The sequence below is a fragment of the Raphanus sativus genome, chromosome 5, assembly GCF_000801105.2.
Source record: "Raphanus sativus cultivar WK10039 chromosome 5, ASM80110v3, whole genome shotgun sequence".
Taxonomy (NCBI): Eukaryota; Viridiplantae; Streptophyta; class Magnoliopsida; order Brassicales; family Brassicaceae; genus Raphanus; species Raphanus sativus.
Window position 1 is genome coordinate 15,680,649 of NC_079515.1, and position 11,960 is coordinate 15,692,608.

The 11,960-nt window shown below is 30.0% G+C and overlaps 1 long non-coding RNA gene across 3 annotated transcripts; it reads right to left on the reverse strand.

The window, feature by feature from the left end:
- Positions 1-1,884: 1,884 nt before the first annotated feature.
- On the reverse strand, positions 1,885-6,502 carry LOC130512830 (uncharacterized). 3 transcript variants are annotated; one of them, XR_008946433.1, is made up of 3 exons: positions 2,936-6,502; positions 2,338-2,849; positions 1,885-2,293 (listed from the first exon to the last, which is right to left on the reverse strand). It is a non-coding gene; the product is annotated as an uncharacterized LOC130512830 (long non-coding RNA). The 3 variants fall into 3 exon arrangements; XR_008946431.1 differs by having other exon boundaries at positions 1,885-2,267; positions 2,936-6,497; XR_008946432.1 differs by having other exon boundaries at positions 1,885-2,267; positions 2,338-2,659; positions 2,936-6,464.
- Positions 6,503-11,960: the final 5,458 nt, after the last annotated feature.

The window sequence follows — 11,960 nt, forward strand, 5'->3', positions numbered from 1 at the left end:
TCCTCTCGTAAAGTTGCAAAAGAGACGGGAGTGGCCTAAAAAACATTTAAGAAAGTTAGAAAATATATATATTAAAATAATAATTAAATTAATTATTTAATTACCATTTTCAAACGAATACCGACATGGAGTTTTTGACCCGTAGAGTGAAGCATCGGCCCGTTGCCGTGCTCATCTACCATCAGACGGGAGGCAGAGCAAGCCTGGGCGACTCTAATGGAGTCAGGATCCCACCAATAATGGATGAGGCCATCACACACGTCCTTGTTGTGCTCAGGGGGTTTGCCATGCTCATATCCCTTCACGATCCAGTCGCCCTTCCAGTTGGAGACCGTGTCCAACAAGCGAACTTGCGCCTTCGCGTTGAACGCTTTCCTCACCCTCTCATTGACCCCGATGGACAAATGATATTTTTTCTGTAACAGAAAAAAAAATTAAGAATTAGTTTTAAAAATTAAAAAATCTAAATCATGAAAAATTAAAGTATATATAATTAATTAATAGTAACTTACAGCGTAAACTTTGAACCATGTCTTTCTGACGTGGATCAGCGTCTTTCTCCAGTTCGGATGTGGCATGGAGAAGTAACCTTTGATCGTCTCGGTTACGTCCCCAGCAAGGCATCCATCAACTCCAAACCTGAAAAACAAATTTAAAGTATAAATTATTTATTAATGTTATAAAAGAATTTTAAAAGATTTTTTTTTTAAAATAATGTAACGTACCACAAAGTTCCGTCCAGTCGGTCGGGGTCTATGACTGGTAAACCTTCTCTGTCTAACTGAGCGAGAAGGTCCACGACAGTGTACTGCGAGTAAGGATCACTCGGCGGCACCATCAAACCGGGATGAATCTTGGCTGGCGGCATCAGAGGAGCCATCGGAGGAGGCACAAGAGGAGGCACCTATGGGACATGATCAGGAGGAGCCGATGGTGCAATGAACCGAGGAACCGATGGTGTACCAGAAGGAGGCGACCGAGAGACTCTCTGAGAAGACTGAGTCTCGGGGACAGTTTCCAGACCCAAAGAACCGGGAGCTGAAGAAGACGGGTCTAAACGACTACCAGGCTCACCGAACATCTCTCTATAGTGGGGAGTAAATCTGTTCTTTCAAAACTATAGAATTTTTTTAAAAAAAAATTAACATCAATATACAGTAATTAACAAATTCTATAATGACCAAATTCTATAAACCACCTAATCAACACTAATTAACATAAAATCCGTAAACCTATCTAAATTTCCTACACTAACCACCTAATTTACCCTAAAGTAATCAAATTAGAGAGGAAGTAGAGAAAGTACCATTGCTACGAAAGATAGAGGCAATTGAGAGGAAGTCGCGAAATGGAAGTGAGATCCTTGCGTGTATATATAAGAAATTAGTAATCCTCGTAAATTCCTCGTAAATTTACGAGGAACTCGCGAGTCCCGTGTTTTTGTTACGAGGAAATAGCAAGGTCCGCATTTTGTTTCTTCGTAAAGGGCTCATTAGTTTACGAGGAAATAACAATGTCCGTGATTGTATTTTCGAGGAAATAGCAAGGCCCGTGTTTTCCTATTATGAGGTCCTTACGACGAATCTTGCTTACACAGAATTAACGAGTCCCACGTTCTTTATTTTTAAGAATCGTCGTAACTTCCTCATTAGATTACGAGGAAATAACGAGGACAATGTTTAAATCCCTAATATCCGAAACCCCAAACCCCAGACCCCATCTTCCTTATTTTCTACTTCATATATCCAAACCCCAAACCACAATTCCTTAACTTATAAGCTCCATCTCTTGTTTCTAATTCAAACCCCCCCCCCCCATTACCTTACACAAAATCAAATTATATAAATAGATTTTCATTATTAAATCCATCAAATTGCATGCATTAAATCTAAAAATCAATCATATTAAAAACAAATACATCAATCGGATACATCGACATTCTCGTCATCACTAGAAACATCATCATTTTCATTAAACTCTTCTTCAACAGTTTCGTTCGTGGCATCGTTGGTAAAATCTTTGTACTCATGATTATGCAGAACAGTGAGAAGGATGTCATCAATTTGTTGTTCAGGTTCCTCGACTTCATTTATTCATTTATTTGTTCTTCTTGCAACGGTGGTTCTTCTCCGCTGATGATTCGTCCACGAGGTGTAACTTTGATCACGGTTAACCAACTTATTTTCGATTCTCTCATCCGAGGGTATGGAAAGAAGCTAACTTGGTCTGCTTGTGAAGCTAAGATGAAAGACTCGAATTTGTTGTACCTGCAAAAATAAAGACAACGTAGAAACTAATCATACAAATCATATATGCTAAAAAATGAATGTGTTGTACCTTCGTCCACCATTGACATCAACTACACCGAATTTGTTAAACCGAACACCTCTGTTGACGACGGGGTCGAACCATTCACATTTGAAGATGACGCATTTCAGCTTCAATAACCCCGAGAATTCCACTTCAATAATCTCATGCAAGATCTGTTTCGCCTTTCACACATATTCCACAGTTACTGGTCGCCCGATGTCTACCATACTCATGTGTTAAAAGTATAGCCTCGTGTGAAATACATATGTGATGTGGTGACCTTTGCAAGTGGAGCTTGAATTACTTCGTGAAACCACGTAGGATAATCTGCATCGTCGTCATAATCAACCTGAAAAAATAAAGAGAACGTTGAAATACATAGCATGTATGAAAAAAGAGTTTGATCGATCATGCAAAAATTAAGAGTTTGAGTTAATATCTGATTCTTCAACCACTTAATAAAGTGTGGATCTTTTCTTTTGTCTCTGTCACTTGTGGATATACCTAAGAATGTTTCTTTGACTTGAGAAACAAATATGCTGTAAAATCACATTTTATATTAATTAAACTTTGGAAATTATATAATTTATACTTATATGTGTTTAGAAGTTTCCATATATGTTACCTTTCAAAATAACGCATCAGTGGATCATCGCAATTGAGTAGAATATATGTGTGTGCACTATGAGCGACTTCTTCACTTGACCACCAAACCTCTTTCGATTTTCCACAGATTCGCCTAATCTGGCTAAAGATGTCTGGAACACCAGCAACTGCATATGTTGGCGCGACACCACCATCATCATATCTTTTTGTAGCTCTTTTCCGGGTACGTACTTTTGACGCAAAGTAGTACGGTGTGAAGTGAGAAGTTTCTTCCGTCAAACTTCCAGCAATTATAGAACCTTCATCTTTTGTGAGGTTTTTTGCTTTTCCCTTCAAATATTTCATGGCTCGTTCATACTGATACATCCAACCGTAATGTACATGTCCACGAAGTAATGTTTCATATGGGAGGTGGACAACTAGATTCCATGACGTCAAAAAATCCGGGAGGAAATATCTTGTCCAAGTTGCACAATAAGATGAGAATGTTCTCGTGAAGTTGTTCCATGACACCTTCTTTAAGAGTGTGTGTGCTCAGATCCCTGAAAAATGCTCCAATGCTTTGTATATTCCAAAACAATTAATTAAACACATTATTAATCATATATTATAAAATTAATGCATTATAATATACTACTTGAAAGTGCTTCATGTACGTTTGTTGGAAGTAACTCCGTAAATGCAAAGGGAAGTAGTCGTTGAATAAAGACATGACAATCATGACTCTTCATCCCGGAAAACTTTTGACCCTTGTCAACACATCTAGAGAGATTTGAAACATACCCATCGGAAACTTCACTTCTGATGCCACCCAGTTGAACAACACCGACTTTTTTCTGAATACAATCTGATTATCGGAACGGAAACTTGTCCATTGCTTTTTATATGTAACTCACTTCTTGAGAAAATATCCGGCAAGTTCAACCTCGATTTTATGTTGTCTTTTGTCTTTCCTGGGACATTCAATGTTGTATTCATGATATTCTCAAAGAAATTCTTCTATATATGCATCACATCGAGGCTGTGGTGTAGAAGAAGATTATTCCAATATGGCAACTCCCAAAATATACACTACTTGTGCCAGTTGTGCCGAACACCGTAATAATCAGACATATTACCGGGGACATGCCAATTACCACTACGAGGAACTGTTTCCAAAGCTCCATAGTAATTAATTTGTGCTTCAATTTGTTCTTCAGTTAGATATGGAGGAGGAGTTTCTCTCACAACCGTTTTGTACCTAAACAATTTCTTGTTTCTTCGGTAAGGATGGCCAATGGAAAGAAATTGACGGTGACAATCAAACCAACTTGTCTTCTTACCATTCTTAAGTTGAAACGCATATGTCGTTTCCATTACAATATGGACAAGCTAATCTCCCATGTGTAGTCCATCCAAACAACATTCCATAGGTAGGAAAATCACTTATGGTCCACAAAAACATCGCTCGCATCGTAAAATTTGTCTTCGTTGAGTAGTCATACGTCCTCTCCCCTGTTGACCACAAATCCTTCAACTCTTTTATCAGTGGTTGTAGGAAAACATCCAGAGATCTTTTTGGATGGTTCGGACCATGTATTAATATGGTCAAGAATAGCAACTCCCGTTGCATGCACATCTCCGTTGGCAGGTTGTACGGCGTAAGAAAAACTGGCCACAATGAATATTGTCTCCTTGACACTCTGAATGAACTAAATCCATCTGTGTATAATCCGAGATACACATTCCGGATATTGCGAGCGAATTCCGGATGTACTTTGTTAAAATATTTTCAAGCTCTTGCATCTGATGGATGAGTCATCTCAACATCCGTCTAAGTATGCTCGCCATGCCATCTCATCCTTCCAGCAGTCTGCTCAGATTGGTACAATCTTTTCAATATGTCTGTAATTGGTAAGTACCACATCCTTTGGTATGGTACCCTGTTACGTCCTCGTCCTTGCGGCTTGAATCGTGGCTTCTTGCAGAATCAACATTCTTCTAACTTCTCATCTTTATCTCCCCAGTAGATCATGCAATTGTCGATGCAAACATCTATCATCTCCGAAGGCAACCCAAGACTATAAACCAGTTTCTGAATCTCATAATAAGAATCAGCAGACACATTGTCTTCCGACAAATACTCTTTAAATAAGTCTGTCCATTCATTCATGCAACTTTCAGGTAGATTGTGATCATTTTTAATATTCATCATTCTAGCAGCCAACGACAATTTAGAGAGACCTTCTCAACAACCAGTGTGGATTGGTTGATTTGCAGCATCTAACATTTCATAAAACCTTTTTGCATCTATGTTTGGTTCTTCATCTTCATCATGAGCTACAAATGCATTAGCTACCATATCATGAACCCTATCATAATCTACCATATGCTCCTCCTGAAGGTAACTATGTTCATTATGCAAATGATGATCAACCGGGTCTTCCTCAAAATTGCTATTACTACTACTAACTTCATTCTCATAATTATAACATTTTCCATGTTGAAACCAGATATAATAATTTGGCGTGAAACCTCTATTTATTAAATGCTTCCAAACATTTTCACGATTTGTCAATTTCGAATTGTTGCATTTCTCACAAGGACATAACATCTTACCGCTTTCTAAGGCGAGCGATGTGGAATCTACTTGATGCATAAATGTCTCCAGTCCTTCAAGGTATTCTTTTTTCACTCTCTCGTTAGCATCTATGTGCATATACATCCACCGCCGCAACTCAAAAATATTCTCGGAGCCCGACATATTTTTTCACGTTTTTATTTATTTTTCTTCTTGGTGTGCTTTGAAAATGATATTCAAACATCCATATTTATAGAAAATTTTCGAATCTGGTAGTTGGAAAATTTAGTTAGTAGCCGAAACAAAAAATGTGTTACAACTACAAAGTTGGTGGACTGAAAATTTCGTTGTTATGTATACGTAAATTATTTTTCGTAAAGTAGACGTTACAGTTACGTCGAGTTTACAAGGAAACCACTTTTCCTCGTAAAAACCATATTACTTTACGTCTTTTTTACGACAAAATCAAACCCAAATTAAAACTTTGAAACTTAATTTTGGATAGCATTAGTACTTTATATTCACTTCAGCCTTAGTTGGTACTAGGTATTTTCCTGCACCATGTGCAGTGATGAATTTTTTAAAAGTTAAAATTTATATTTAAAAATGTAATTTATTAATATTATATATTTATTATTTTTACGAATAATTAATATAATATCATTTAATTAAGCATAATTAAAAGAAAATAATTTTAGTGATTAATCCACTTATCATATTTGAATTAAAATTAAATAATCTTTCGAAATTCAAAATGTCATATTTGAATATACTTATTTTAGTGATGATTCATGAGCTATTGCCATATTCTAAAAAGTTTAGCAAAAATATAAATCAACATTAAATGTAATATATGAGTTATTGCTATATTTTAAAAAGTTTTCCAAAAATATATATCAGCATTAAATGTAATTTTCCATGTCTTATTTAACCAAATGACATGTCATCAATCTTAATAGTCATGTCAAATTTTTTTTGTAAAAACGATTGTAGAGAAAACATGTTGAAAATCACTTCGCAAATAATGTCTATAAAAAATATCATTTAAGTAAACAAAAATTAAGAGACAATAATTTTGTTTTTTTTTAAATATATTTAAGAATATATATGTATATGTACAAAATTAGAACCTTAGATAAATTTTTTTGTTTCTTTTGGTTAAATGTATTAAATTAAATTGTACAAAATTACTAAAAATCATGTAAAATTGTATAGTTATCAAAAATTAAAACCAAACAAATCTTATTATATAAAGCTTGGTTCTTTAAAGTTACTAATTAACATGATTGCGACATGTGTCAATAAATATTTAAGATTATGACATGTGTCAAAAGTATGATACAATCTTTTGTTTAGAATTTAAAAGAAATTTTTAAAATGAAAATTTTCATTACAAAATAGTATTTTAAGGTTCTCTTTATAATTGTATAAAGGAAAATTTACTATTCTCTAGAGGATTTTAGAAAAGAAAAATTACTATTACATAATATTTTACAATTATATATTGTTAAAATATTTGATTGTAATTTTTCTTTTCATTCTGAACAAAACAATTGTGAAGTGCTATTTGAAAGTACTTTTTATTTTTACAAAAAATATATTTTTTAAAGATACTAAGGAAAGAAAATTATAAAGATAAATATCAAAATTTTAAGAAAAGAAAATATTAAACAATAACGAATTATAAAATCCTACAAGTACAATAAATCTTATTATATAAAGTTTAGTTCTTCAAAGTTACTAATTTTTATATTTAAGATTGTGACATGTGTTATAAAATAATAACAAAAAGATGTTTAAAAAATATAATTATAAATATTATTTATTGTAATTTTCTATTTTTAAATCCTAAACAAAATATAATTGCAAAATATTATTTGATAGTAATTTTCCTTTTAATATTGTGACATATATTAAAATATATAATGATTAAAAATATATATACTAATATATAAGATAATAAAAACAACTTTTATAAAAACAGTAATTGTAAAATTTATTTAATAGTATAAAATAATAATTTAAAAATTTGTTTCGTAGTAATTTTTGTAGAAATTTTCCTTTTTAAAATATCATAAAAAGATCTGAAAATATTTTATTTAATACTAATTTTCTTTACTAAAATCCTAAGGAATATATAATTGTAAAACATTATATTGAGTTTGGTTCTTCAAATTTGCTAATTAATGATTAAATATATATAGTGAGAATTATAAAATTGATAAAAATATATATTGATAATAATTTTTTTTCCTGAAATTCTAAAGAGAAGATAACTATAATAGGTTATATGACCGATTTTCCTTTTCTAAAATTTTAAACAAAAATGTAAAAGAGTATTTAATATTATTTTTATTTTTAATTGTAAATAAAAAGGATATTTATAAAATAGAATGTTTTCCTTTTTAAATATCCTAGCAAAATAAACTTTTAAAAACTTATTTAGTAAAGCATTAAGTTATAACTACATAAGAATGAGTATAATGTTGTCATTGACTAGATTGATGTATTTGACTTACATTTCATTTTACTTTTCATTCAATTTTTTATTTTGAGTTGTGTTGAGTTAAAACGCACTATGATTGTAAAATATAAATATTAATTTGAACTTATATGTGAAAATGGAGTTTTAATTATAAAATAAATATCACATAGTGTATGCAAAAAAAAATCATAAAACTATAATAATAGTTATTATTTTATGTTTTCATATTAAACTAAAACATCAAATAAAACATGTTGCAACGCAACGGGCTCATATCTTGTATTATATAATTTGTAGATATCTAAAAGAAACTAATGATATTACGATTAAAAATTTATATTTTTTTAAAATGCAGAAAATTTAGAAAATTTTAGATAATAAAAATTGTATAATTATAAAGTAAAATTAAATAATATTTCGAAATTCAAAATTTAATATTTGAATATTTATTTTAGTGATGATTTATGAGTTATTACCATATTCTAAAAAATTTACCAAAAATATAAATCAATATTAAATGTAATATATGAGTTATTGCCATGTTCTAAAAAGTTTTTCAAAAATATATATTAGCATTAAATGTAATTGTCCATGTCATATTTAACCATATGACATGTCATCAATCGTAATAGCCATGTCATAATTTTTTTGTAAAAACGATTGTAGAGAAGACATGTGACAAATCACTTCGCAAATAATGTCTAGGGGATGTCAAAGAACGTAGTGTTAAAATATTATTGAAAACGTGAGAGGATAAATCACTCGATTTATTGTTATTAGCAATTAAATTTGAATTGAAAAAGTAATACTTGTTTTTTTTTTTTTAAAGCAATACTTGTAAAAAATATCTTTAAAAGCTACGAGTTGGTTTTTGAGTTGTCTAAATTATAAACAAACTTATTGAGAGCCCTTGACAACGTCAAATGTTAGGCCCATCCTGTGTTCTGACTAATTTTTTTGCTGTATTTTCTGTTTGTTTGTCTGAGGATATGTGTAGGTTCATGGTCACAAGACGTCAAAACCCACCTGCACTACTACATCATTCAGCACTGTATGGTCTTTTTCCAAAGTCAATAAATCAATAAAAAAGAGAACCTAACTTTGAATTATTGTTATTCAGACCACATCTCCATTACTTTTTTACTTTTATTGCATTGCTTTTATTTCAAATCCACAAAAGGATTAACTTTTTAATAAGTAAATTAGATTTTACACACCCATGGAGTAGAATCTTTATAAATTAATAATTGATAAATTAGTACACTATAAACTAATAAATTTTTCTGGTTTCAAATTACGTCGTTTCAAAATATAATACAAATCGATAAAATAATAAGATAATATTTTTTTTAAAAAAAATATGTAAATATATAGTCCCATCAAAATTATAAATTAATAATTATATATATATACATTTTATATGTACAAGCCATACATTCTATTGTTTTTTATATTTATAATGGCATTATATATTTTTAACAATTCAATGTATTTTAATAATATATAGTAAAATTATATCTAAAACCATATTTAAATTCTAAAAAAATATTTCATATACACCAAAAATATAAATTTCGAATTTCTAAACTCAATAAATATATATGGTCAGATTGATCAATTTTTTATTTTACATATAATATATTTTAAAATAGAAAAATCTAAAAATAATTTTTTTGTAAATAAATAAAATAACATAGTATCAATATTCTTAGTTTATAGAGTTTTTACTGTATAAATATTTCAGGTTTTTATCTTTCCTTCTGTTGTTGTGTAGAATCTATCTATTCATATTATTATTTCTATATATAAAAAGAATCACTCGGCATCTAAATCTTGATATAATTCCCATATATTGAAGGAATTAAAGTACAAATCATCGCAAAAAAAAAAGATTACATTCTAGTGAGTAGTAAGATTACCAATAGAATATCCAACAAAATTATTTTCATTCAAATAGTGAGAAATGAAAAAGAGATAAACACTTTTTTAATCAAAAAAGAGATAGACTTTTTTTTTTGAAAAAAGAGAGACACTTTTTTAATCAGAAAAGAGATAAATACTTTTATTTCTTTTAAGGGAAAGAAAATTGTAAATGGGGTCAACCGCAATCGCTCTCAGTGGCACAACGAATAGTGGAAGTAGGGCCCTCATTCATCATCAACTCTCTTCACATGAGAATTTTCAAACGAAGGAGATAGATACGGTCCACCACATGCTAAGAGATCGAGTCAAGTTTAATTTAATTTAGTCTAAAGACCATTTAATGACACTATAATTAATTAATTGCTTTGGTAGACCACGTCCCTTTTGTGCTACCAATTAAAACAACTAAAATTTGAAAGTTTCTAACTAGCCTAATTCTTTTTTCTTTTCTAAACTAAAACCTTTGACCAAGAAATATTCAGGCACAATTAAAATATCAGTAAAAATAATTAGATGTGGCATTTTGCAAATATGCCCATCTATCTTATTAAAACAGAAACATTCAGTTGGACCTAACATTTATTTTGTAAGTTTTTAAATTAAATACACCTTTATACTTTATAGTTAAACATACATTAAATCACTAATGTTCCTTTCTTTATACTACTATCCATGTTTCCAAACAATATACTTATTTTTTTATACTACTATCAATGTTTCCAAACAATATATTTTTTATACTATTATCATTGTTTCCAAATAATACAATAATTAATCTTAGTTATTTTATATCTATCATTTTCTCTTTAAAATTTTGTAGAAACGTCATAATTTCATAAATTTCAAAATAGTGAACTTTAAAATTTCGATTATAAGATTACAAATTATGAAACTATTACAATTTAAATCCAATTAGATTACAAATCGGTCATCCATCAGTTCAATCGGTTAGTCTCGGGTTTTAGTGATTTTTTAATATGAATATTTTAAAAACATAAATTGAATTGTTAGATCTCCGGATTAACCGGTATAATCACAATCGGGTTGAATTTAAAAATACTGATTTAAATGCAAAAATATTTTAAATACACACTCTTTAAAAATAACCAAAATATTTGTTAAATTATTAGTGAAATTTTTCATCGTAAAATATCCCGCGCTTTTGAAGCGCGGGTCAAAATCTAGTTACCTCTTAATCCAGATGCCTTAGTCCAATTTCAATTATATTTGAAAATGACTTCTAACCATGACTTCTGACACAAGCTATTATCTCCAAAGAATGACTCAAAATAATTTGTATTCTAGTATTTCAAACTGTAACCAAACTATTTACATAAGCCAATAATTATCATATAAGACGGTTAAAAACATCTATAATTGGTTATCATTAGGCTAACAATATATAGGTAAAAAGATTGTTTGACCAAAAAAAAATTCCTTACTCCTCAATTTAATATCCTCTTTTTTAGACAGCTAAGCCCCACTCTTTCTGTCCAATTTACTCTTTTATTTGCTTTTTCAATTTGTTTTCTCTTTTTCTAAAGCGAAAAGAAAGGAGAAAAGGAGATTAAAGAAAAAGCAATTTAACATTTCAACTATAATATCTTTTAAACAAAAAATTCAACTAAAAAGGAGATATCAATACTATCACCAATTTGATATCCTAAATTTGCCATAAAATAACACTAACTAAATTTTTTAATATATTGTTATAAACCCTAATTCAATCCTTTAGTACTAAACCATAAACGATAATCACTAAATCCAAATATTAATATATTGTTTTATTTATGGTATTTTTGGAATCTAAGACTTAATTTGTGGTACTTCTAACCATTTCTCAAAAAAAAAAGATTATTCATTTTCCATTGTTACTATTTCTTTTTTTTTGAGCAACAGATTGTTACTATTTCATCACCAGATCCTTTAGCAAAAGAAAGTTGGACAAATTTGTTTCTCTATCAGAGACTAACCTCATGTTAATTTGTACTAAAAGATTTGGGAGAATGCAACAAGTTGTATATCCTAAAAATACAATTTTCTGACAGTAAAACTTCATAATTGACAGTAAAAGAT